The sequence below is a fragment of the Miniopterus natalensis genome, chromosome 9, assembly GCF_054644295.1.
Source record: "Miniopterus natalensis isolate mMinNat1 chromosome 9, mMinNat1.hap1, whole genome shotgun sequence".
Lineage (NCBI taxonomy): Eukaryota > Metazoa > Chordata > Mammalia > Chiroptera > Miniopteridae > Miniopterus > Miniopterus natalensis.
Window position 1 is genome coordinate 47012157 of NC_142089.1, and position 24915 is coordinate 47037071.

The following is a 24915-nucleotide window of genomic DNA, read 5'->3' on the forward strand; positions in this document are numbered from 1 at the left end:
GTATAGAGCATTGCATCCTAATGTCATGTTTATGAAGAAGGTTTTAGAGCATATTGTTTAAACCTTCAGTTTTAAAAGTGACAGTTAATTTTCTTGGATGTTGGAAGTTATTTTAATACTATATTCCATAAATACGGTTTTATTATCACCCATCAAAATGTCTTGATATTTCATAACTTAGAGAAATTCATTTTATAGGAATTACATCACCCAGAAGTTCCACCGTGACACTGATGTGGCTCCTAAGGGTGGTTCAGAAGCCTGAACGTGCATCAGAATAATTTGGAGGGACTTGTTGCAGACACAGCTCCCCAGGTCCCGCCCCACTCCTGGCGATTCTGATTTAGTAAATGGGGGCAGAGTCCAGGCTTCTATATTTTCAAGAAAGCCCCATGGGCCATTCTGAGCCATTGTCAGGTTTGAAAAGCTCTGCTTTAATTTGCAAGTTAATTTGCAAGTCGCTTTAGCTGTGCTCTTCAGCAACAGTAGCTACTCATACTGCCCTGTGTATCTCATTAAATCTGTCCCCCATTTGCTCTTCCATTGTTCCACCTGAGTCTCTGCTTTTGCCCTGACCCTGTCCTCTTGGCATGCACCCACTGCTCACTAATGAAAGCCAGTGGCTTCTGCATTGGGCCAAGATCCACAGTTGACAGTAAGTCAAGAAAGAATGACAGGTATTCTGCTGAATGATGGTGGAAAAAAAGAATGTGATAGAAACCTAATGATGCTATTTTATTTCCAGTCCAGTATCTTTGCCCTCTTGGGTGATTTTCCTTTCGTTAAAGGGAATCTCATGCAGAATCCCACTCTATAAAGCAGATGAATGGGGAGCTGCTCTGGCTGGGCGCCCTGCCCATTTGGACTTCCCCTGACTCAGACACTGGTGTTCGAGCCCTCTCATGAACCGAAAACTGCTGTGACCTTTAAGCTTCTGTGTCCCACCTAAAGGCAGTAAGCATATTGCAGTGGCTTTTTCGTGTTTAAAATGTTAAAATGTTCTCAAAGTAGAATTGGTCCGTAATTAAAATGATTTGCATGTAATATAAAGTGTTTTTTATCAAAAATCTATTCCAACTTTTATAGTGAAATTCAATTGTAACGTAAGATGAGGTGTTAAGTTTAATTTGTTTTTTTTTCTGGAAAAAGACATTCATTTAATAAATATTTATTAAGCACTTTCTAGGTCTGACACAGTTCAGTTTAAAAAATTCAGTGTACCTCCTCACAAAATTGCATAATCTTTAAATTGGAAGGCCAGATATTCTCATCAAATAGTGCTTATTCAGGTCCTTACTTCTTTAGCTTTTTAAAGAAATGGGCACCTTTAGTATGGATGGGTTTATATCCTGATGATAATTCCAGAGCCATCAGCCTTCAGGTTGCTCGGGAAGGAAATCAATTTTCTTGTCATTTGAAGGCTCCCCTGGGATGAAGTAATATTGGAGGAAGCAATGCAGCCTGGAATGTTGACTTTTCAGAGGTTTGGGGTTGGCTTAAAAAATAAATGATCTCTGACTTAATTAAACTTCTTTGGAGTGCCTGCTATATATATAAGGTACTATAGGAGGGCTAGATGTGCATGCTGTTGTAAGATGCGGTTTCAGCAACAAGGGCCATACAAGTCTAGCTGGAAATAAAGATCTGGCAATGAGAAAGCCAAATGAACCCAAATGAAGAGTTCAGACACTATACTACGGGATGTATAACATGACTGAAGAACTAGAAAACACCAGGTGATACAGCAGACGCAGAAAAATCAGCATGTTGTTTTGGACATATTTGTGACCCTCAAAATTTACTTCCTCCAAACTTTTCTACTGAAGTGGGGGCATTAAAGCACTCGAAACTCTTTCAAAGGTGATGGGCATGTCTTGTTCTATTAAAATATTTATATTCTCCCCACCTTTTCCATCCCGGTTTCCTATCTTGTATGCTATATATAAACCCCACTCAGGAAAATAGAAGAATGCATGTTCTGAAGGAATATAGAATTATGATGCTCAGCTGAAATGGCCATGACTTCTTTTAGGAGATGAAAAAAATTAAATATGTAGGTGATAAGCATTAGAACAAAATGCTTTGGGTTACCATTCCCTTACCCAAACAACCAAAACCGGTGGCAGCAGTGGAAGAAATCAAGTGCTAGATACAGGAGGGACCGAGGGACTTTGGAGACCTAGACGGAAGGTGATGCAGTGGTTAAGAGTACGGGCTCGGAGGAGAGACTGCCTGGGTCTGAATCCTGGCTCACCTCTGTCTGAAAATGATTACTTAACCTCCCCGACTCTGTTTAATGTGATGACACCTGTCACATGCAGTGTTCGGCAAAACACTCGGCATAGCGCCTGGTGCTGAGTCAGTGCTCATAAGTGTTAGCTGCTATCACTATCACCACCATTGCCACCTTCCTTCTCTAATAAAAACTAAGCCCTCCTCTTTTGGATAAGCCCATAATTTAATACGAGCGGCTCCTTTTAAAATAGTTTAAAAGCAACACACTCCATATATTTCAGTGGGGAAACTGTAAGTAAACTGGGTGCCGTGATATATGGCACCGACAGGAGCGCCTCTCTGCTGCTATAGAGATGCTAGCGCTGAGCACACCCACTCGGAAGCTGAATTTAATTACACTGAGGCAGTGGCATTTTCCACTGCTGATGAGCTTTTATTTATTATCTCTGGTTTACAAAGCAGCTGGGGTTGTCCAAAAATCTAGAACTCTCTTTCCAAAATTAAAAGGTTTCTCCTTCAGATAGTTGCTCTGGAACCTACGACAGCAGTTCAAAGGGTAAATGGAGACCCGTCTGTCCCCCGTCTCATTCTCTTGCTCTCAGTTTGCTTCTTTCTTTTTCCAACTGAAACATGGAATCCTAGGCTGCGTTCACTTATCTAATGACCTGATTCAGGGCCTGAGAACCCAAAGGCATGCGGACGATCTGTGACCGTGGCAAGCGGGAAGCCGTGGGGACCCTGCTTCCCCTTTGAAATAGCCCCGGTTTTAGAAAGTGGGAGGGAAGCGGCACAGCTAGCGAGCACCGTGTGGCTGCCTAACCAGAAACTGCTGAAATGGAAAGATGTTGGAATAGAAAATCAAACGTCATATATTCATCAACCCATGCTTTCACAAGTACCTTCCCTGAGCCTTTGTATATTCTGTGTGGTGGTGGCCTTTTAAATGTCAGTCTGCAGAAGGGTTTCTGTTTTCAGCAAAGGCTGATCTCTAAGGCAATTGGACAACAGTTAAAGTAATAACCACCACATATTGAGCTCTTGCTATGTGCCAGGGACTGTGCTCAGTACTTTTTCGCATTATCTCTGTACCTAGGAACTGGGATACTAGTATTGTCATTTTGCAGTTGAGGCAACTGAGGTTTATAAGTGAGTAATTTACCCAAGGTCCCAGAGATGCGATACGAAAGTGGACCTGTCTGACTGCAAAGCGTGTGCTCTTACCCAGTCTTGTATACTTGTTCATGTATGTTTCATGGGGTATAGTTTCTACTGAAGGGATATTTTAGTTTGCAGATAAATCAGGGCAGGCCTAAAAAAAATTAGGTACAGACTCAGATTAAATTCGATGTGTTCATCTCTCTCTTATTGTCTTGGGCTTATTTTTTTTCATTTATCAATTTTTTTTTTTTTTTTTGGAAGTACAAAAAACTGAACAGTATACCATGAACACCCATTCAGGTTAATACAAACATGTCTGTCTTTTAATGGCTGCATGATATGGTTTGGAAATACCATAATTTATTGAATTATTTTTTTTCTGATGGGCATTCATGTTATTTCAGGTTTTTGCCACTTAGGTAAATTTTCCATGTGAAAGCTGCTGCTGTCTGCATCTCAGCTGCTGTGTGATAAAAATTGAGTGTTGGCAGTGTTTGGACAATCAAGAGACATAATCCCAGTGGTTGAGTCAGTTAGACCCTGGTCCAAGTCATGGACTTACCACCCACCTGCTGCATGACCTCGGACAAGCCATCTAACTTCTCCAAGTTTCAATTTCTTCATATGAAAAATGAGAGAAAGAATGCCACTCTCTCAGGGATTAACCAGAGGACCAATGGAATATGGTGTACAGAGGGCTCAACACAGAGCCGGGGTAGAGCAGGTGCTACCCACCAGGAGCTACCATGTTGCTAGTGCCCAGCAAAGATGCCCTCTCACTACAGCTGGGATGTGAGTTCTCTGAGGGCAGAGCTGTGTCATTCTTCTTTGTCTTGGCAGATAATAAAGACTCAATAAATAGTTGTTCATCAAAGAGGTTTGCTAGTTTACTAATGTTCTGGGCAATATTTGCCTCTTTTCCCCCTCTATCTTTATTATAACAATTGTGAACCACATTTCAAGAGCCTCTGGGACAGAGTACCTTAAGTGGTTTAAGTAGTTTTACCAAGGAAATGTTTTTCACGTGGAAAGAAAACAGGGTGAAATTTATAGAGACCTTGCCTCACAATTTTTATTTTCCCAAATCATGTGTTTATAGCTCCAATGTTTGAGCTCTTAAGCTGAAACCATATTGCTGTAATGATGAAATGATTATAGCTAACATTTATTGAGTACTTACTATGCGCCAGAAAAATGTGCCCAATATCCTTTACCCACTACTCCCTAATCATCACAGCACTCACATTATCCCATCTTATACTTAAGGAAACTGAGTATAAGTTTGCCCAGGTGGGTGGAACCAGGACCCTAAAACCCAGCTCTACCCAACACTAGAGCCAGCACACTGATTCCATGTCACGCTGCTGTAACTATATATTTTTGGGCTCAGTTTTTATGGAAATTTGTATTTTTAAAGATATAGGAACATTTACTATAATACTTATAGGAGTAAAAGAGGGATATACAGGGGGTTAAAAGAAGAGAGTATTATTTTGTCAACTTCAATTCCTCTTCTTTGATGCTAATATTTGCATCATCTAAGCATTTAATTGGAATCAATTTGGATTGGCTAAATTGGGGTAAGACAAAAATAATATTCAAGAGACGGGTCTGGTTACTTTGTGTGGAATGAGGTAGAGGTGGTAGAAAGTTGCAATCAAGGAAAGCAGCTAAGAGTCTGTTGCAGCCATTAGGCATGAGGTAAGGAGATCTGGGATGAGAGAGATGGCAAATGGAATTAGAATCAATTTGACATTGTGTCAGGACGTAAATGGAGTAATTAGACCTTCATCCAGGAGTGGATTGTGAGGAGCAGGGAGCATGGGTCATCATCCTTCAGGATGTCACTTGTCCCTGGAGATCAGAAAAGCCCACCCTAACATTTTCTATTTCACTTTCAAAACTTTAGGGAATATAAACAGGTGGTACTTCCCAACCTCTCGGAGTGATGTCTGTCATGTCCCAGATGAGGAAGTACTTCCTTTTATTGGGGGCTCACTGGCTCCAGGGTTACGTGACAATCTGAAGGTCACACTGCAAGGATATTGGCTAAGAGTACCTCTGGCAGGGGTTCTCAGGAGCAGTAGGTCAGCTGAGCCACCACGTTCCAGATCTTGTGAATATTGAAAATGGTTATCTTCAGATCATCCAGTTTAGTCTGTGTCCTGTGACTACATTGGAAGACCATCATAAAGGCTATGGGTCAAGTTGTCTGACACTTTGAAATGTGTTTCCTTGGGTAAGTTAATTAATCTCTCTTCAGCTTCCTTATATTAGCATGAGATCTTCCTTGTAAGGGTCTATGTTGATTAGATGGGCCCATGTGTACAAAGTACTTACAGTGGTGTTTGAAACATAATGAGTGCTCAGTAGATAGTATATGCTGATATTATCATGTCTGATCTATAAGGCAAAGGTAACTTATGCAATATCCTTTTTATAGGGGCATTAAATCTTAAACCCCTATATTAAGGGCTCTGTGTACCCTCCTTGCCACCTTTTCTGTCATCTACCCTCACTCTGTTATTGGGGTTACTGGGGAACTTATTGTTTGATCAGAAGATAGCTCAGTGAACATGGGGTCAACAAAGACAGGAGATCACTTAGACATGTAATCCTGGAATTCTGAGAAGGTGGCAAAATATTCATACCTCACAGTAACAGTTACCTGTCTGGTAACAGAATTGGTTTAGTTTTCTCAATTCCAGTGTTTCATTATTTTGGGCACTAATGGTAAACACATTCTGCCCCTCTGAGCATCCTGTTTCTCTAATGCTCATCCCTGGCACTTGCCATACTCTTTCTTTTGATGCTTTAGTATCACTCATTAAACCAAAGTCAGGGTCACCCTTCCTGTGTGCCTGGGAAGTGCTCTTTTCCTATCTTTTATTTGTCGATTGGCTTTTGAATGGCATCTTGCAGTGGCATTATCATTGCAATACCATTGTTTTCTGTATAACATACACAAACTATTGTACACTCATGGAGCTGGAAGGAACCACAAAGCCAACCTTTGTCCCCTCATTTTACAGATAAGGGAATTACTTAAGTAATAGCCTGAAATCCTATTGGAATAAGCAGAGAATGTTTCAGGAAGGAGTTGGGGCTAGCTCTAGGCAGCTACATCAGCATAATAGTAGTAGCTTCAATTTTTCTTCGTACGGCACTGAATTCATTTGGTATAATGAATCTATCTATCTATCTATATATATTATAGCCATCAAATTATCCTTAGTAACTAGATAGGTGTTATTAGTTCAAACCTTTAAGACCCACGAAAATACTTTGGTTCACCAAGCACGTCTGCCATATGCACTTAAGAAGATTCTGTGCTGAATGGTAATTGTAGTAACTGCTGCCCTACTCTTGTAATATCTTCTATAAAAATAATAATTTGTGCTTCAAATGTCTCTTTCTGTGAGTTGCTCAAAGTACTTTGCAAGAATCACTTACTTAAATCCGTCCTTCCAGATGGTGTACGGAATAGCTTACAGTGGATGGCTCAGTCAGAGTGGGGAAGAGTGCCAAGAGCTCCTAGAAGCCAACCCTAACCTGATCCTCTACAGATGTGACCCTTATCACATTAAAATAACAACAGGCATTCAAAGACATTTCATATTTATCGAATTTACTCCACATTAAACTCCTGAAATAGTAGCTGTAGATATTGTGTCTGATGATTTAAAAAAAAGTTGAAGCTCTTTTGGGCCCTAAAAACACTGAAGTGATTACTGATGAAACCATGCCCTGTGACTCTGTACTGTAACTCTACTGCTTTTTCTACTAGATTATATTACTCAGAGGTGTGTTTTCCTTATAACACAGTGGTACCCTTAAGGGGTGATCTTTATCTTTCTGGATTACAAAAAATAAATTACCCAGTCCTCATTATATCAAGCCAGTCAGCTCTTTCAAGACCATCAAGAGTCCACTTACACATGCAAAAGATAAAATTCATTGCCATTTTGCTCCAGGGATGCTCGTGTAGGTGATATTTGACTTTGACAGCTGTTTTGAAGAAAACAAACTATTTTGGTTAGAGTAAAAACAATTAAAAATGGATATGGCAGCTTTTGATGAGCCATGTGTTTTTCTCCCCCCCCCCCCTTTTCTTTTTAACCACAATTCCATTTCTTGAGTCTAGTTATGGCTGCATTGGCCATCAAGGTTCCTGTAGGTATGCAGTGGTGGTTATGAGGGGTGGTGATATTGGTGCAGTGTCATGCTCCAAGCATGTTATAGGGTAATAGCCCAGCACTGCTAACCGTTTCAAATCAAGACTGTGAAATTCAATTGTGACATTTCACTTCAAAGCTGAAGCATCACATTGCTGTCCGTGTTGCTATTGCTCACCATGACCCTTCTCCTTACGTTTTTCCTGCTTCTACTGCTCCTCACATTGATAGGCTGAAAAAACATAAGGGCCCACAGATTTAACTGTATTTCTTCTCAGTGCTTCACCACAAACATGCTTTCATAAAAGTCAAAGTAAAAAAAGTCTGAAAATGGACACAGAGCATTCTATTGATTGTTGCTTCTGTGGCTGAGCATTGAGCTCATATGTTGTAGGAACAAGGGTTTTTAATTTGGGCAGACCTGGGATGGATCCTGGCTCAGCTACTTACTGGCTGTTGTGACCTTGTTCAAGTCAGGTTTCTTATCTACAAATTGAGGAGGATAATACTTACCTAATAAAATAATTATGAAGATTAAATAAAAATGTGTGTGAAGTCTCAAGCTTAGACTTGAATAGACTATTGGTCAATAAATGTAACTATTGCCTGTAGTACTCATGAAAGCTTCAGATTTCTATGCTCAGAGCCATCCCCTTCCAAGGGTTTTGGTGCAGTAAGTCTGGTTAGAGCCCAGGAATCTGCAGTTTCACAGGTGGATGGTCTGAGGATCATAGTTGGAAAAAACAGGCTTGAGGTTCTAAGCAAATGGGCTGTATAATGAGTTCTTCAAAGTTTTCTGGGTTATGGTCAAATTCCCTCAAATTTTCAGAGAAGAAATTGTAATTTTCAGGGATCACTTAACTTACTGCAAATAGCTAGTAGTAGAAAATTGGATGCTGTGGAATTCATTGATTCATTTACCATATGTTTTCAGGCACCTTCTCTCTGGCAGACCCTCTCCTAGCTGCAGGGAGCACAATGACAGACAAGGCAGGCGTGGAGGCAGAGCCCTAGACTAACACTCCCCTTCCCTGGGAGCCTGGGACTCCATTTCCCAAGACATCTCTCCCTCAGCATCAGGATGACTCTATAGCAAATGGGCCTGTGGATGCTTTCAAGTCCCCTCTGCCAGGACTTTGGCCCTTGCTCCAGAAAGATGTTGGGTCTTGAAGGAAGCTGTCTCAGAGGAAGTACAGCCTGAAGCCTTTGCTCTGTTGGGACCAGACCCTGCGTTCCTGGCTCAGACCAGATAGACCTGTTTTCCTGGGACAGCAGATGTGAACTCCTGGGTGTGAAGGTGAGGCTCTCTAAAATCTAGAGGATGGGGCGTGGTTGCGTTAGGGCCTGGTCTGACAACTGGCTCAGTAGATGCCATCTCTGGTTCTCATCTTCCTTCTCTGTCTTGATTATGGCCACCCATCTGAGCTTCGGGCCACGCACACCCCTTGCCTTGTGAGTACACCAGCCACTAACTGAGCTTCCCCCTATCCCACTGGGAACAGAACGACTTTGACATGTTGGGAACCGTCTGACCTCTCATCTCCTTCTGCTTTTCAGACTTTTGTTAGCTCCTGTGACCACACCAATCTCAGGCTCAGCTGCTCTGTAGGGCCAGTCACAAATGGCCCACGGAAACATTTTCTTTGGGTTGAGCCCGATGTAGGATTATGCTCAGGTCTCGTTGAGAGGCAGCATGATGAATGGTGAAAGAACTGGGTGAGGAGCCAGCAATTCCCGCCAAACTCCTCTGCCCCAACCCTTTCTCCAACCTTGGCCAAATCCCAAGTCTCTCTTGAGAATCCCATCTCTCCTTCGAAACCAGGACTGCTGTGGGACAGGGTTCAGGCAGTGCCCATGTTAAGGTCTCTTTCTATATTCCAACCTCTTGGACTCTGGTTCCTGACCTCTTGTCCCCAGTTATCTTCTGGTTATGGGTCTTCAAGGCCTAAACCCTTGTTCATGACCCCTTGCTTATGGACCTATGGAACTATCTGCCTCCTTTCAACTCATACTGACTTCTCTGGGCTTGGTCCCCAGTGTGCTTTACCTAGGATCTTGCTAGGTCACCTGCTCTGTCTCCTCCCTTCCCATCCTACCCAAGCTCTGTCCTGCAGCTGTTCAAGATTGGATAGGCAGAACTGCATTCCTCACGGTACCTTTTTCGTCTGTTTCCCACTTTGCTTCTCTTTCCCAGAGAAGAGTACCTGCATCCCCCCTCCCTGTACTTTTACCACCTTTTCTTCAGGGCCCAACTGAAAATAACATATTCTAAAGGAAAATATGTCACTATTGAGGCTGAATATGAATCTGATCTTCGTAATTGTCAGATTTGAAAAGTATACATATTTTCTGAATAAAGTAGACTATTATCTTAATGATCACTTCTGTAAAATTGTTAATGGTCAGAGACCCAAGAAATGGCTTTGCTTTATGTGTGATATGCAAATGAAATGAATTCTCGGGCACTGAGATCCAGGCTTTAAAATCGACTCTTTGTGAATCGAAAGCAGCCAATATTCTGTAAGTTCTCCCCAGATAGGGTCTCTTATAGAAAGACTGGCAGACTGCGATGACTGTGGCTGCTTTGACATGAGGATGTAGTCAATATCTCATGAAAAATGATTTCAACTTTCTACCTTCTGCAGTATAAAGAGACAGGAAGGAAGTACTTGATGTTCTCATGTCCATCGGAGTCGACAACCAAAATGCTTTATAATTTCTTAATTGATTTGTCTGGAAAGAGCCCATTCCCTGAGGAACTCACAGATCTCCATTTATGTAGAAGAGAAAATAGCAGTCCTATTCCCATGGCTGCTTGAAATTCCATTATTGGTGTGATGAGCTCATTGTTCTTCATTTTGGTACAGATAAGATATTGAACTGAAGAAAATGCACGAAATATATCAGTCTCCACTAATGAACCAGGGAGTGGTAGTGGTGCTGCTTGTTCATGCAAGATTTGTTTTGCTTTGCCAAATGGATTTACCATTAATTTCATTCAAGCCACACAAAACCCTCCATCAGTGACATGCAGAAATGGTGGTGGGATTGTCGAGTAGCTGCCAGAATTTGTCTTGATGATGCTTGATGCAGATTTAAGAGAGAGAGGAAGCAAAAGTGCCAGAGCCAGGAGGACAAGTGATTGACACTCTCAGCCGGACCCTTTCCTTCCTGGGCCCGGCCTGGTGTCAGTCACCCTTCCCTTAAGCTCCCAAACAGAAAAAGTCAGTAAAGCCATGCATGGGAGAGCTGATGTGAAGAGAGAAAGAAATTGGGTCCCAAAGTCTCAGAACTGAGATACTTATGCACTAAACTCTAAGAGGCATTTCATTTTTAACTAGCTTAGTGTTTCCCATAGTTGGACAACAGCCCCAATAAAGAAAATACTTCCAGAAGAAAGTAGGGCTGCTGGAAATTAAGGGCCTTACTTGCCAGCTGAATAAATTTGACACTCTTTTCTCCCGTTGTTTGGATGTGATTGCTCTGCCTAACTGTGATGTACTCACCTTCCAAGGCCCGACTGAGGGCTTCTTTGTCAGACCCTTTCCCTCCAGGGACCACCCAGATCACTTGACCTCCAAATATCACATTTTGGCACTTTATATTGCTTTGTTTTCCTCTCTCATGTTTAATTTCTTCATGGGATTTAATGTTGTTACTATAGGTTGTTTTTCATTAAAGGGGGAAAAATGGACCTTGTTTTGATCTCAGACTCTAAGTTACGGTCAGCTGCGAAGAAGGCTAAACCAGATTTGCAGCCCACCCCCAGCTAAGTGTACGGAATTGTGCAGCAGACACGGTAGGGCCGTGACCCTATTCCTGGTGTTGTTTCTTCTCTCTCCTCTTTCTCCATGTTGTCTGTCTCTTCCAGGCCCCTTTCAGATTATCTAGGGATTAGGTGGAATATAAATAACCTTCCACGTGCTAAGCCAGGGATCCTTCAACACAGAAGCTTGCAGCCTCCAGACAGGTAATGAAATGACTCAGCCCAGGGAAGAAAGCACAGCGGTCTGCACAGTGCCAGGCATTGGTGGTCATACTGGAATCAGGGCTCATTGTTGCCAAAATTATAGATTTTTCAAGAGAAGTCAGAAAACCAGAGTCTTAAGTAAACTTTGTAATCTTTAAACATAGGCAACTAGTGTGTGTGTGTATAATATTATATATATTAGCATATAATATTACATATATTTTAACCCCCCCCCCACAAATATTTGACTGCCATATCTAGTCTGTGTACCACTGGTTCGCACTGTCTGCTTTGAAGTTTTATTTGGCAACTACCCAGTTATAATGGGAGTGACTATCCTACCATCACTCTCTCAGGAAAAGGCCATGCATATTTGGTCAGTTGCCAAGTGTCATTTGCTGATCAGCAGAAGCTGTTGGAGGATTCTGAAAGGAATAGGAAAAAGGAAAGCTGGTTGCTTAGTGCTATAACAACCCTGGCCCATGTCACATCCATTTGTGAATACATTCTTCAGAATCCAGGACCTACTTAATGGGTCATCTCCTCTCCATCTCTACTCTAGAGTGCTATGACTTACAGGGGACCCCAAATGTATGTGTGCTGAAACCCAGCAAGACCGAGTTCCTCCCTTTTGCCCTTACGTAAAGCATCAGCTTAGAGCCATAACCATGCTCCCCTTATAAGAATCATTCCTGATAAGGGATTCAGGGGCACTGACATCAATGCTCCCCAAAGGCTGGCTCCTGAGGAAATTTCTCTGACCTATGGCTCATCCTGTGAGAAAACCCCTAAATATTTCATAAGTTAAAGTTATTAAACTATATTGAGATTATGTACCTACTATTTCCTGTGAGTGTGTAAAAATATCTTGCGGAGGAGATCTTTTTAGAAAGAGTGCATTTGCTTGACATAGTAAAAGGGTGACAACTGTAGACTGGTTCCTCCCATCTCTCTCTATTTCTAGATTGTGTGGGTCTGTGCAGTGGAAAAGTCTACAACCAGACTTGAGCCACACCCTCAGTTAATGAGAGGTGGGAGAGGACAGGTGGGAGATGAACTGGAGCTCCAGGTGCAGAAGTTTATCCATCTCCCTAAAAGTGGTCGCCTTTTTGAGGCAGCGTGTCATCATTCAGCTTACATTTGAAAGAGATTTATCGGAAAGCTGTTGCAAGCAGCTCAGTTTTGGTTTTTGGTGGCAGGCGGAGGGGAGCAGATTTGACCTTTCCTAGTCCTTGAAAGAGAATATATCACTCTTGAGAAACAAAAGATCTTCTTGTCAGCATGTTTGAATTCAGCAAGCAGACCTGGAGATGGCCCCGAGGGATGGTGGGCTCAAAGAACATGGGTGATATCATGTAACTTTGACCTATTTCATATGAGCCTCTCTGAGCCTGCTTTTTGGGACTGGCTGCCTTGTTTGTTTTATGAATTGATTCTCATATTGATCCTTACTTGGTGGCTGTGGAAAAGAAGTCTCTCTCCTGTTTGAACTCATGTCTTTGTAGGCTGTCTTCAATAAAGGACTAATCTGCTTCTAACATGAAAATCTCCCGGCCCCTGTTGATTTGGCAAGTGACTTCCTTGCTGAGGATTTTCCCAGCTGTAGAGTAGGTATAGAGTGATTTGCTGCACTGGGGAAGGTTAGCAGAGAGGATGCTATATCCATTTTGAAATGACACTTAACTGATGTTACTTTTTGGAACCAGAAGAACTTATTCTAGGAGAGAGATAAAGTATTTATACATTTGTAATTATTCACAATTATTTATTGAGTACCCCTTCTGAACCTTGCTCTATTAAAATAGACAAAAAGGCATATCCTCTGTGATCTTATGCTCTAGTGTGACAAAACAAAGAGAAAACAAAACCCACTTCATAGAAGTATATTATATGGTACGCGAGAAGCGGATGATTCTGTGTGGAACATAGAGCTGGGTAATGTTGATCATGAGCAAATAGGGATTGCTATTTAAAACAGGATGATCAGAGTGTCCCTAATTAGGTGACATTTGAATGACAACTTTATTTATGCTTTAACAACACTACTCTGGCTGCTTCTATGGAAAAAGACTCAGGAGCTAGGATGGAAACATGGAGACCCATTGGGGAACCATTGTAATAATGTTGGCAAGAGATACCTGTGGCTTGGAGAAAGGAGCTGGCAGTGGAGGTGGTGAGAAGTGATCAGAGTCCAGTGTATTTTGAAGGTACTGTTAACGTGGGTTTCTGATGTATTGGATAAATTTTTAAAGTAAGAATGGGTCTTCAGGATCATTTAGACTTCTTTTGAGGTCAGATAAGGAACATCAGTCTGTGAAACTAGTTGCATGACAATAGAGGCTTTTAGAAACAGAGACCTGTGCCCTATAACAGTAAAAAAATTAACACACCATGTGAGCCAAACTAAATGTATTTACACAATTGGCCTGTGAATTTCCAAATTGCATCCTCTAATAGTCAAGTCCTTCATTTTACAGGTGAGAGATCCAAGGTCTTAAGATCATTGACTTTGTCCAAGGTCATTAAAGGCAGAATCAGCATGGGAGCCTCAGGTTTCCTCAGTACTTGAACCATGAATAGCTTTTCCACCTTAATGTCAACTCTCTGAGTGAGCACCAGCAAAGCAGAATGCTATTCCCCCCCCCCCCCCCCGCACTGAGGCAGAATGATGTATTCATTTTACTATTCCTTCCATCTCCATCATTAAGTGTCATCTTAAACTTGCAAGCCCTGCCCTGTCCCAGCCACTGCCACAAAATGTCCTTGGGACTGACTGACCCAATGTGTGTGTGAGGGGATAGGGGTAACTCTGCATCCTTAGTAGTTTGGTGGGCACTGCAGCGAGGGAAGAATAACAGAGAGAGGCCATATAAAATGGGAACAGAAGGTTATACTTTGGGCAACTTGATGGATGGGTCTGTATTTATTTACATAACAGAAAAGGTAGGTATGGGAAAAGGAGAGGCCATTTGAAAAAATATCCAAAGGGCTCACCTACAGTTCTTCCCCTGACAAGATGTTCATTGCATTCATAAACTTTATAAAATTATAGCACTTTTCTATTATAAAATAAATACATCTTGGCATATAGAATAAATTAATATATTTGCTAAAGAAGGTATTTCCAAGAAAGAATGTTGAGAAAATGAGGTATCTGGGGAAACATCAAGTTGGATTTTCATCTCATATTATAGACAAAAATAAAAATCTCCATAGATTAGAATTGAAATGAAAAAAAATCTTAAAAACCTCTAAGGAAATTAAGTGCATATTTATTTGATCTCTGAATAAAGAATTCTGAAGGTTTAAAAGCAAAGAAAAACAGGAAAAAACCCATAACATTTATCACATAAACAATTAAAACACAACCTGAATGGTATTTACAATACGCATTTGAGAAAAGGTTAGTAACCTTTGAAGGAAAAAACCCCAAACATCAAAAGATAATGGAGTTGAGAGTAGGAGCTCACAATTCACAAAAGAGGAAATGCAAATGGCAAATAAACTTAGGGGTTTGACCTTCCGAGTAATCAAAGAGAATGAAAACTAAACTAAAATGAGGTACTATTTTCTGTTTGTTAATTGATAAAGGTTAAATAAAAAAAAAAAATACTTAAAGCTAGGAAAGTAAGATAGATATGTTTGTACGCTTCTGGTGTAAATGTTTCCTGGTGTATCAATCTGGAAAGCAATATGCAACATGCATTGAGAACCTTAAAATACTAATATTCATCTACCCATTAATCTTACTTTGGGGACTTTATCCTGAAAAAGAGAAAGCTAAAATTGGAGCAGAGGCTTACATCCCAGCTTTATTTACATTAGGGAACAAATGGAAACAACCTAAATATCCACTTAAGATCTACCAGTATTCATATGTGGAATGATGTTCCTGGAAGTTTACCTACACACATAGTCCTTGTGCCACTCTCGTGCTTTATATACTATGGAGGTCTGTTAAAAATACCTGGTCATTTCCAAAGCCATTGGCACCTCACTGCTTCGTTCATTGGGAACGTGTTATGTGGCTCAGAGGTGAGAGTCCCACTTGTCACTGAAACTTTGGAGCGCACATAAATCTAAAAAGAAGAAAACCAGCCATAATGACAACATCTGAAGTCAGACATAGTTAATATTTTAGTATTTTCCTTTTTAAACATTGTTAAACATATTCCCAGTTAGAGGTCACTTTACCTGGTTGTCATCTCTCAATGACGAAAAACTTCAAACTGTGCATACATTTATATGTGTGCACTTGTAATATATATATATTATGATATATATATTAAATTTTTATCCCAATTTATAATAATATATATTATAATGTATTATAAAATATATCCCAATTTTTATCCTTATTTTCCAACTTAATACTATACCCTGAACCTATTCCAACTCATATAAACTTTTTAAAATTTTTATAAAGATTCTAATTCGCCCATAGCCTTTTAAAAACACACCTGCTATGCAAAGTGAAGGTGGACACCCCAACTGTGAAATCTGTCTCTGTAACTCTTTTAACAGCACAGTGCCGCCCTGGAGCATACATGGGACCGTCTTTCCTGAGTTTGTCCCAGCCTCACCTGACCTCCAGTAATTCAGGCATTTCACTTTGCTCAACCTTAGCTCTGATCAATCTCTTCTCCCATTATTTATCATTCTGCAGCAGGAATCTACAAGTAAGCAATTTAAGATCCCTGAGTGGACATGCGTTAAAGCGAATTCTGCAGCTTAAACTTCTTCAATCAATAAAATAATGTCAGAAGTTTATTAAATTCTAATATTATTCTAATATTATTTTAAAAATGCTAGCCCCAGTCCTCTCTGTTTGATTGCTTATCTCTGAAGGAAACAGTAAATGCAAACTAGGCATTTTAAGAGGATGGGGGTTTAAAAGAGGGTGCTTTCCCAGGGTGCTCTCTTACTGGTTACTTGAAAAACTTGTGTGATTTGACAGTTGCAGGTAGAGATTTTCACTAACAGTTTGTTACTGTGGCAGAAGAAACACTATGTCCAACTTCATCTTGTGGTGACTTAAAACCTGGTAGAAGAAGGCCATTGCTTCACTAGGAGATAGAAAAACGTTGCTCTCTGATACCCCAGTAAATGCAGCCTAGAGCCCCTCTTAGTGTGCCGAGTGAGAGGGTAACTGTGTGGCATCCCTGAGGACAGGGAGGCTGGCCTCCCGGGCTATAGGGAGAGATGTTTTCCAAGGTGTGTTTCATGCAATTCCTTGGCTTGCGATAGATTTTCCTCTAGAGAGCTCATTGCTCAAGTGCATTTAGGGAAGGAGTCATCACAGGACTGTAACATTCTAAGGTGCATTGTGAATCAGTAAGAATAGGTTCCCTAAACCTATATCAACATGACACCTTTCTTCATAGAGACTGGTGTTTTCTAAAGCTTGGTTTGGGAAATTCTATACTGGGGCTTTGTCAATTTGAATCTTGGTTTATAAACTCAGATATACAAAAAATAGTGCATTTTAATTTTTTTAACATTAAAATGTGTTTTTAAAGCACCTGTTTCTCCCAGGCAGCAGCAAGTATAACCTTGGCCTTTCTTGGGGCTCTGTTCCCTGCCTATCAGCATTTTGCCAAAGTTCTGGCCATTGCTCATCTGCCTACATTTGACTGGTTGCCTCCTGTCTCAGACTGTGCCTGGAAACCATCCTGAGGTCTTTCCTGGGCAATACTTGAGTCACACTGCTGGAGAGAGGGGTGATTTTTCCCCCTCGTGACCCCCCCCTCTTTCTCACTCTACCCTCAAAAGTCTTTTTTCCACCTTCTTGATTATATCTAGCATTAGATTCTCCAGTTTTATTGTATTCTTCATGGAGGGTTTTCTTAGTAGTTAAGAAACGTATCCCCTCCAGTATTTATGCATTTTAAAGAAGGGGAGTTACTGACATCCATCTGGATGGTCCGCAGGCAGGGCAAGCTTCAGGATGGGTTTGATTCAGCACTTTAACAGTGTCATCAAGGCACCAGTTTCGTTTTTCTATATTGTGTTTACTGTGATATGATATTGATCCTAAGATTGATTCTTTTGCTGGAGGAAAATGGCTAATGTGATTCCAGGCTTTATATTTACATACCACATCCTCCAGAAGGAGAGAGAGGAAATTGGCTTTGGGTAGCTCCTCAAAATCCGAAGAATTCTTTTCTCACACTAACTTCCACCAAAACTCTCTTAACATCTTATTGGCCTTCATTAGAAACCACATGCCCATTAAAATTATTTTGAAGTACTTTATACATGTAAAAGAATATATGTAGCGTGTAAGACATATGAAGAATAATATAATGCAAACCCGTGGAGCTGCTGCCCAGCTTACAAAGAGGGTAATACCAGTTTTGTGGGAGGCCCTTCCTGGGGCTCCCTAGTTGTGCCTTTCCTAGTCACTACCAGAGGTAAGGTTTCTTTGTGTTTATTAGTATCTTGCTTTTCTATGTAATTTTACTCATAGACTCCTACACACAGGATTGTTTAGCCATGTGGTTTTGAATGTTATATAAATGATATTATCTATGCGTATTCTTCTGCAGCTTGCTTTTTCATTCCGCATGGTTTATGGGATTTGTCCATGTTGATGAATGAATCTGTGTATTCATTTTCACTGTGCCACAGCATTCCATTATATAATTAAACCACAGCTTATTCATCTGTCTCCTGCCCATGGACCTTTAGGCCGGCTTCAGTTTGAGGCTATCATAAATAATGATGCCAAAAATCTCTTCTGCATTCTAGATTGACGTTACTGAATGACATCATGCACAGTTTTTAATGTTACTAGATAATGCAAAATATGTCCTAAAAAAAGAATGAAATTGTTTGCAATATGAATAGAATATAAGAAATCTTAGTCATTCTACATCTTTTTGAAGTACTTGATTTTATCAGAATTTTAAATAGTTGACAAATTGGCCCATGAAAATTGTATCTTGTGGTTCAATTTGCTTTTTTTGACAAATTAATTAGGTTGAGGGGATTTTTGTTTATTGGCATTTTTATTTCATTTTTTGTTAAGCATCTGTGCATGTCTTTTGCCCACTTTGCTTTGGTTTTTTTTTCTCTTCTAAATTTATTTCAAGTTCCTATGTATTCTGCTTACCAATCCGGTATCGGTTATTTATGTTGTAGTATCTTCTCCCAATTTTCAATTTATATTTTCACTTTTAAAAATAATGCTTTTTAATAAATTTTTAAAATGTAAGATGGTTGAATCTGTCAAACTGTTCCTTATGGTTTATAGTTTGGTGCCTTATTATAAAAATTATTTCCTACTCCAACTTCATTTTACACACACACACACACACACACACACACACACACACACACAGAGTGTTTGATTGATCTGGCATGAAGGAGGGGCCCTATTTCATTTCTTTTCTGAATATCACTATTAATAGTCTCAGTATCATTTATCTCTTCCCAATGATCTGCAGTGACATCTCTGTTATGTATCAAGTTTTCATATATGCGTAGATTCATTTCTGGGCTCTCTGTCATGTGCTCATTGATCTGTTTGTCTGTGTTTGTGTCAGTACCACACTGTCATGGACTTTTACACCTTTATAATAACCTTTAAATTTGATTAAGCAAGTCTCTTCCCATGTCCCACACCCCATACTTTGTCCTTAGGAATGTCTTAGCCATTCGTGGCCCTTGCTGCTCTGCATACATTTTATAATTGGCTCAGAAATTTCCACTATTTTTATTGAATTACATTAAAAGTATGGATTTAGGGGGGAATTGACATCTTGATAATTTTACAACAGTGAGTCTTGCTGTGTCTTTATTCATATCTTTACTTACTTAGTTCTTCATGTCTTCAGTTGCTATTATAAATGGTATCTTTCAATATAACATTTTCTCTAACTATTGCTGGACATTCTTTTTTCAATGGAGTTTAGTGTTTATATAAGACAAGAAGAGCCTTTACTATTTGGTCACCTCTACTTTTTGACCAACCCAAGTAGCTGAGGCAAAGAATGACAGAGTTTGCCCACCTCCTTGAAAGGAAAAGATTGGAAAAGATAAAGGGAGAGCAATACAATTGAAAAGTAGTTTCAGTAAATTTTCCTGCCACACTATAGGACCTTACCAAACCTCATGTTTCAAGGAAGGTATTCTATTTTAATGACAAGTAAAGGAAAGTTTAGAGAAGCCAGGTAATTTGCTCAAAGTCACACAGCTAATGTGTTTATGGCAAAGCCAGGATTTAAAATTAGGTGGGTTTTCACTCCAACATAGTTGTAGTCATCATGTGCTTTCTTTTGGGCAAAAAAGATGTTCAAAATTTTTAAAGCACTGACTACAATGACCAGAATGGGTAATCCATTCTATAGCCAGATTTATGTGACACTCCATCCACCCAAAGTGAGCAGAGGCCCGATAGCACTTCCTCCTGCTCCTGTCATCACTGCGGCTGGCTGAGGAGGAGCTTCGCAAACCTGAGGAAGCGGACAGCGGACAGCAGACAGCGGACATCTCCAGCACGCTTCCCCTAGACTGCATTTCGATGCACATAGCCAGGCTGGGGACCCAAAATTGTAAAGCAGAAGTGAGTGTGCTGTGGAGCCTTTTAATATTTTCTTAAAGACTCAGTGATGGAAAACTCTGATAGCAACTCAAGTAAAAGCTTATGGCTGTGAAAAGTCTCTGTGGATTCGACTAGAAAAGATTCTCTGCTAACTATGGCCTGGATGCCTGAGCCCAGTGTTCTTTGGTGAGAAAATTACCACAAGTCATCTTGCCATCTGTGAGCCTCATGGGTGGAATCTTCTGCTGAAGACGCAGTTGTTCTCAATCAACCTGCACTACCCAACAGGCCTCTGGAGCTTTGGGGCTGCCGTACAGAAGAAACCAGAAAGAGGCATCTTTTGTGGGAAAGAGAGGCCAGGCATTCTTTTTTATTTTTTAATATCTTTTTATTCATTTCAGAGAGAGGAAGGGAAGAGAAAGAGAGAGAAACATCAATGATGAGTCATTGATCGGCTGCTTCCTGCACGCCCCCATTGGGGATGAAGCCTGCAACCCGGGCTTGTGCCCTGATGGGGAATCAAACCATGACCTCCTGGTTCATAGGTTGATGCTCAACCACCAAGCCATGAGGGCCGGGCCTGGCATTTCTGATGGCTTGTCAGTGGCAGGTAGTGAGTTTAGCATTTCTGGGCTCAGGTGCTTGGAGCGATGTTTGCCAGTGGCCTTCCAAGGCAGAAGTGGAGTCCACAGAGGCTGTTGCCTCTGGCGGTCTCCCTGCTTTTTTAAATTATTTTTTATTTATTTATTTATTTTTTAAATATTACAAATGTCCCTTTTTCTCCCCAATGACCCATTCTACACCCCCCCCAGCCCCTCTCCCCACCATTGTCCGTGTCTTTGGGTTGTGCACATATGCATATAAATTCTTTGATTACTCTCTCCCCCTCCACCTACCCGCCCTCCCCCATCCCTCCCTGCTTTTTAGAGCCAGAGCACAACCATAACTTCTGCAGCAGGCATGCTGACCTCCTGAGGCTCCAAAAATGAAATATGAAGAACTAGGGAGAAAGTTGCCAAAACTTAATAGAGATCCTTCTCACAGATGCAGTTTTAGAAACAGCACAGATATAGGTTGCCCAACTGGATGAGTTCTTAATGTTTTCCTACCATAAAGACAGCGGATGCTCAGTAAACATCGTCTTCTGCCTCCCTTCCTCTCTTTCTTGCCTCTCCCCTCACCCTGCTCCTTTCTTCCCCTGTCACTCTCTTTTCCATTCCTCCCCCTCCTCTTCTCCTCTCTCCTCCATTTCCCTTTCGTTCCTGTCTTCTGTCTCTCCCTTCCTCCACCACTTGTTATGTTCTGCATCAGTGATGCCAAAGTAGAAAGTGGAAAACATTTCAGAACTCCTATTTATATTTGTTTTATTTCATCAGTTGTATATGTCTACTTTTGTGTGAGTGAATTGGGGATATGTTCTTAAAAATATATTGCTAATGCTAATGGCCCTGGCCAAGTGGCTCAGCTGGTTGGAGTGTCATTTGTAAATCAGAAGGTTGTGGGTTCGATTCCTGGTCAGGGTACATATGTAGGTTGTGGGTTTGATCTCCATGTGGGGTATGTACAGGAGGCAACTGATTGATATTCTACTTTCTCACATCAGTGTTTCTCTCTCTCTCCCACCTTCCTCTCTCTCTAAAAATCAATAAAAATATATCCTCAGGTGAAGATTTAAAAAATTCTAGAAAGTAAAGACATACTAGAGATGGCAGCTCTCAAATGTTTCTGTTTTCATCCTATAACTAGTACATCCTTTCCAGTTTCAATCGATGGATTATATCTCTCCTATGGTCCTTTCAGTATTTATCATTTTTGGTAAATGAACACCCAGCATGCCATTTTGGGAGCTAACTTCATAGCTGTTTCAGCCAGGGGCGAGGACCATGACCTTCTGTTGGCAAGCCCCTTATTGCTGCCACCAGAGACAGAGGATTGAATTGGATGCACCATGGGTCGTGGCAGGGGCTTGTCCTTTGTACTATCACAAAGGATTCTTGTAATAATTAAGTGCAATTATGGACATGGAATTGAAAAATGAAATAAGGATGGCTGTTATCACCATTATTAATGTCATGTGCATGGTGTGGTACAAAGATTTGGACTCAAATCAACCTCTGTTCAAATCCAAGCTCAACTAATTGCTAGCTGTGTAAATCTGGGCAAGTCACTTTATTCTTTTTGAGCCTGTTTTCTATGAAATGGGATCAATAATACCCATTTATAAGTTGGTCATAGAGACAGATAATATGTGAAATCACCTAACACAGAATAGATGCTCACTGAATATTGCCTTCCTTTTCACCCAGGCCTGCTTCTTGGGCCCCATGGTATGTATGTATGAATGTATGTGTTGATCAAACATTAATCCAGTGCTTACATTGTGCCATACACTGTTCTAAGCATCTTATAAATCTGGCTCTTCTATATCATAGTAACCATTTGAGCACTTACCATTTTTACCCCATTTTACAGATAGGAAAGCTAAAGCCCAGAGAGGTTTAACAACTTGCCCAAAGCCACATAGATCTTCCACATGGTAGAGCCACCAATTGATATTTGTGTAAAGTTACCTTAAGGTGAGCTTTATTTCTTTTTAATTGAAAATATTTATTACCTTGAGATATTGCCTACAAGTCAATATAGATTTTTCTCTTGAGTCTGCAAATTTTCTCCCTTAGAGGCCTTAGGAAAACCCAAGATGAAACAAATGCATACCTAATTATGAGTTTATTCTCTGTGTTAATGGAGTAAAGGGTGACCAAATGCCTTTAAACACATTTTCCTTTGGTGCCAGTCTGAGGGAGGTGTCGGATTGCAGCCCCACAGCTTTTCAGCACTGGAGCTGGCCAGAGAGATGCCTGCAGCCTGCTGGGGCCCCTCTGTGCCAGCTGCTTCAGCATCGTGCCTGTTCCTCATCTGCACAGAGCACACACAGTGTTCACAGGCACACAGATGGGAATTCAAGTGGGGCCAAGTTTCCTGGGAAAAGTGTCAGAAAGTGAAACCTGGCCAGCAGACAGCACCCTTCTGTTTAACCTGAGCTCTGGAGCCGGATCCAGAGAATGACTCTCAACTGGCTGTGGTTTGGGTTCATTCAGCATCTTGTTCTCATTTTGAAATGTTTGGTCCTTGGGAAGGCCCCAAACCTCACTTTGCTACTCAATTATATTGCCTGCTTAGGAGTTTTCAAGGCACATGTGTTCGTGTGGCCTTGATTTATTATTATTTAAGATAATTTACACGTTTTTAGGCACAGTTGACAGTAAGGAAAGGGCAGAAAGGACATAGATTGAGGACATACTAGGTGCCAGGTGCCCGTGCTAGCTTAATTGATGGAATCAGAGAAGCAGAAATACCTTCCAACAGGAATGAAAAAGGTAGGAAAAGGTTAATGGAGAACGTAGGGTTCATGAAAAGTGGAAATGGAAAAAGTAGGACACATCTAAGTCTTTGATTCCAAAATCCATGTCCTCAAGTCACCTGAGGTGATTAAACACAATGTACAATCACTTTGTGTGAGGAGACAAAAATTATATTACGTGTGTTTCTCATCTTTTCTCTCCTTCTGCTTGCTGAAGGAGTTCTGCCTTCATTGGTTCAATTCCTTTCCTTCCTTTTGATCTTGCCTTCAGAGACTGGTTATATTAAACTTTTGTGTTGGATGTCAGGAGGGAGGAGAGAGGGGGCAAGAGGTTTATGGACATATATACATATTCATATCTGTATGTTTATTTATATGTTATATATATGTAAAACTTCATACATAATAATTCCATAGACATGATAGGATTATACTATGCTTAATCTTTTATCTGTTTTAAACCCTTCAAGTTCGTTATGAACATTTTACACATCAAAATGTTTAAAACGACAATATCTTATTATTTATTTATTGAATTTATTGGGGTTACATTGGTTAATAAAATTATATAGGTTTCAAGTACAGAGTTCTATAGTACGACATCTGTATATTGTATTGTGTGTTCACCACCCCATTTGAAGTCTCGTTCCATCACTATTCATCCATCCTATATTCTTTTCTATCTCCCCCCATCCTTCTTTCCTTCTGGTAGTTACCATACATCATTTTTTTAAAAAAAATATATGTTTTTATTGATTTTAGAGAGAGAAGAAGGGAGAGGGAGAGAGATAGCAGCATAAGTGAGAAACATCCATGGGATGCCTCCTGCCTCCTGCACGCCCCCTGCTGGGGTTCGAGCCTGCAACCTGGGCATGTGCCCTGACTGGGAATCAAACCGGTGACTTCTTGGTGCACAGGACAACACCCAGCCAGCTGAGCCTCACCAGCCAGGCCACCAAACATCATTTTTAATATTGCCTAAAACCCTATACTAAGTATATGCCAATATTTGATTATTGGATATTTAGGTCATTTCTGGTTTTTAGCTTTATAAAGAGTGCTGCAATGACACTTGGGGGGAAAAATGTTTTAAATTCCTATTTCTCAGGAAAAGTTTTATTGTGTTTTTTTTGTTTGTTTGTTTGTTTGTTTTCTTAAGTCAGAAGAATTATCTGTATATTCAAACTAATTTTTAAAGCACTGGAATCATTCTTGTAACAGCGTCTTCTGGAAGACCCACTGTGTGAAATCCACAGAAGTGGTATTTGCTTCCAAGGGTTTCCCTCTTACACCCCTTCCCCTCCCCTCCCCTCCAGACCCCTGAGCCTCCACAGGACCCCAGAGCACCCCAGGACACTGATAAGACCACAGAGCTAGGTGCTTGCTTTCTTTTTCTATGGTGTTACTATTTGTTGATGTTACCTAGTACTGAAAATTCATTTTTCCCTTGAAAAGAGGAAACTCCATTTTC

General features: G+C 40.7%; 1 protein-coding gene across 2 annotated transcripts in view; it reads left to right on the plus strand.

The window, feature by feature from the left end:
• Positions 1 to 24915, plus strand: part of ST6GALNAC3 (ST6 N-acetylgalactosaminide alpha-2,6-sialyltransferase 3) — a 458212-nt gene that overhangs the window by 144478 nt on the left and 288819 nt on the right. The window lies entirely within an intron of this gene.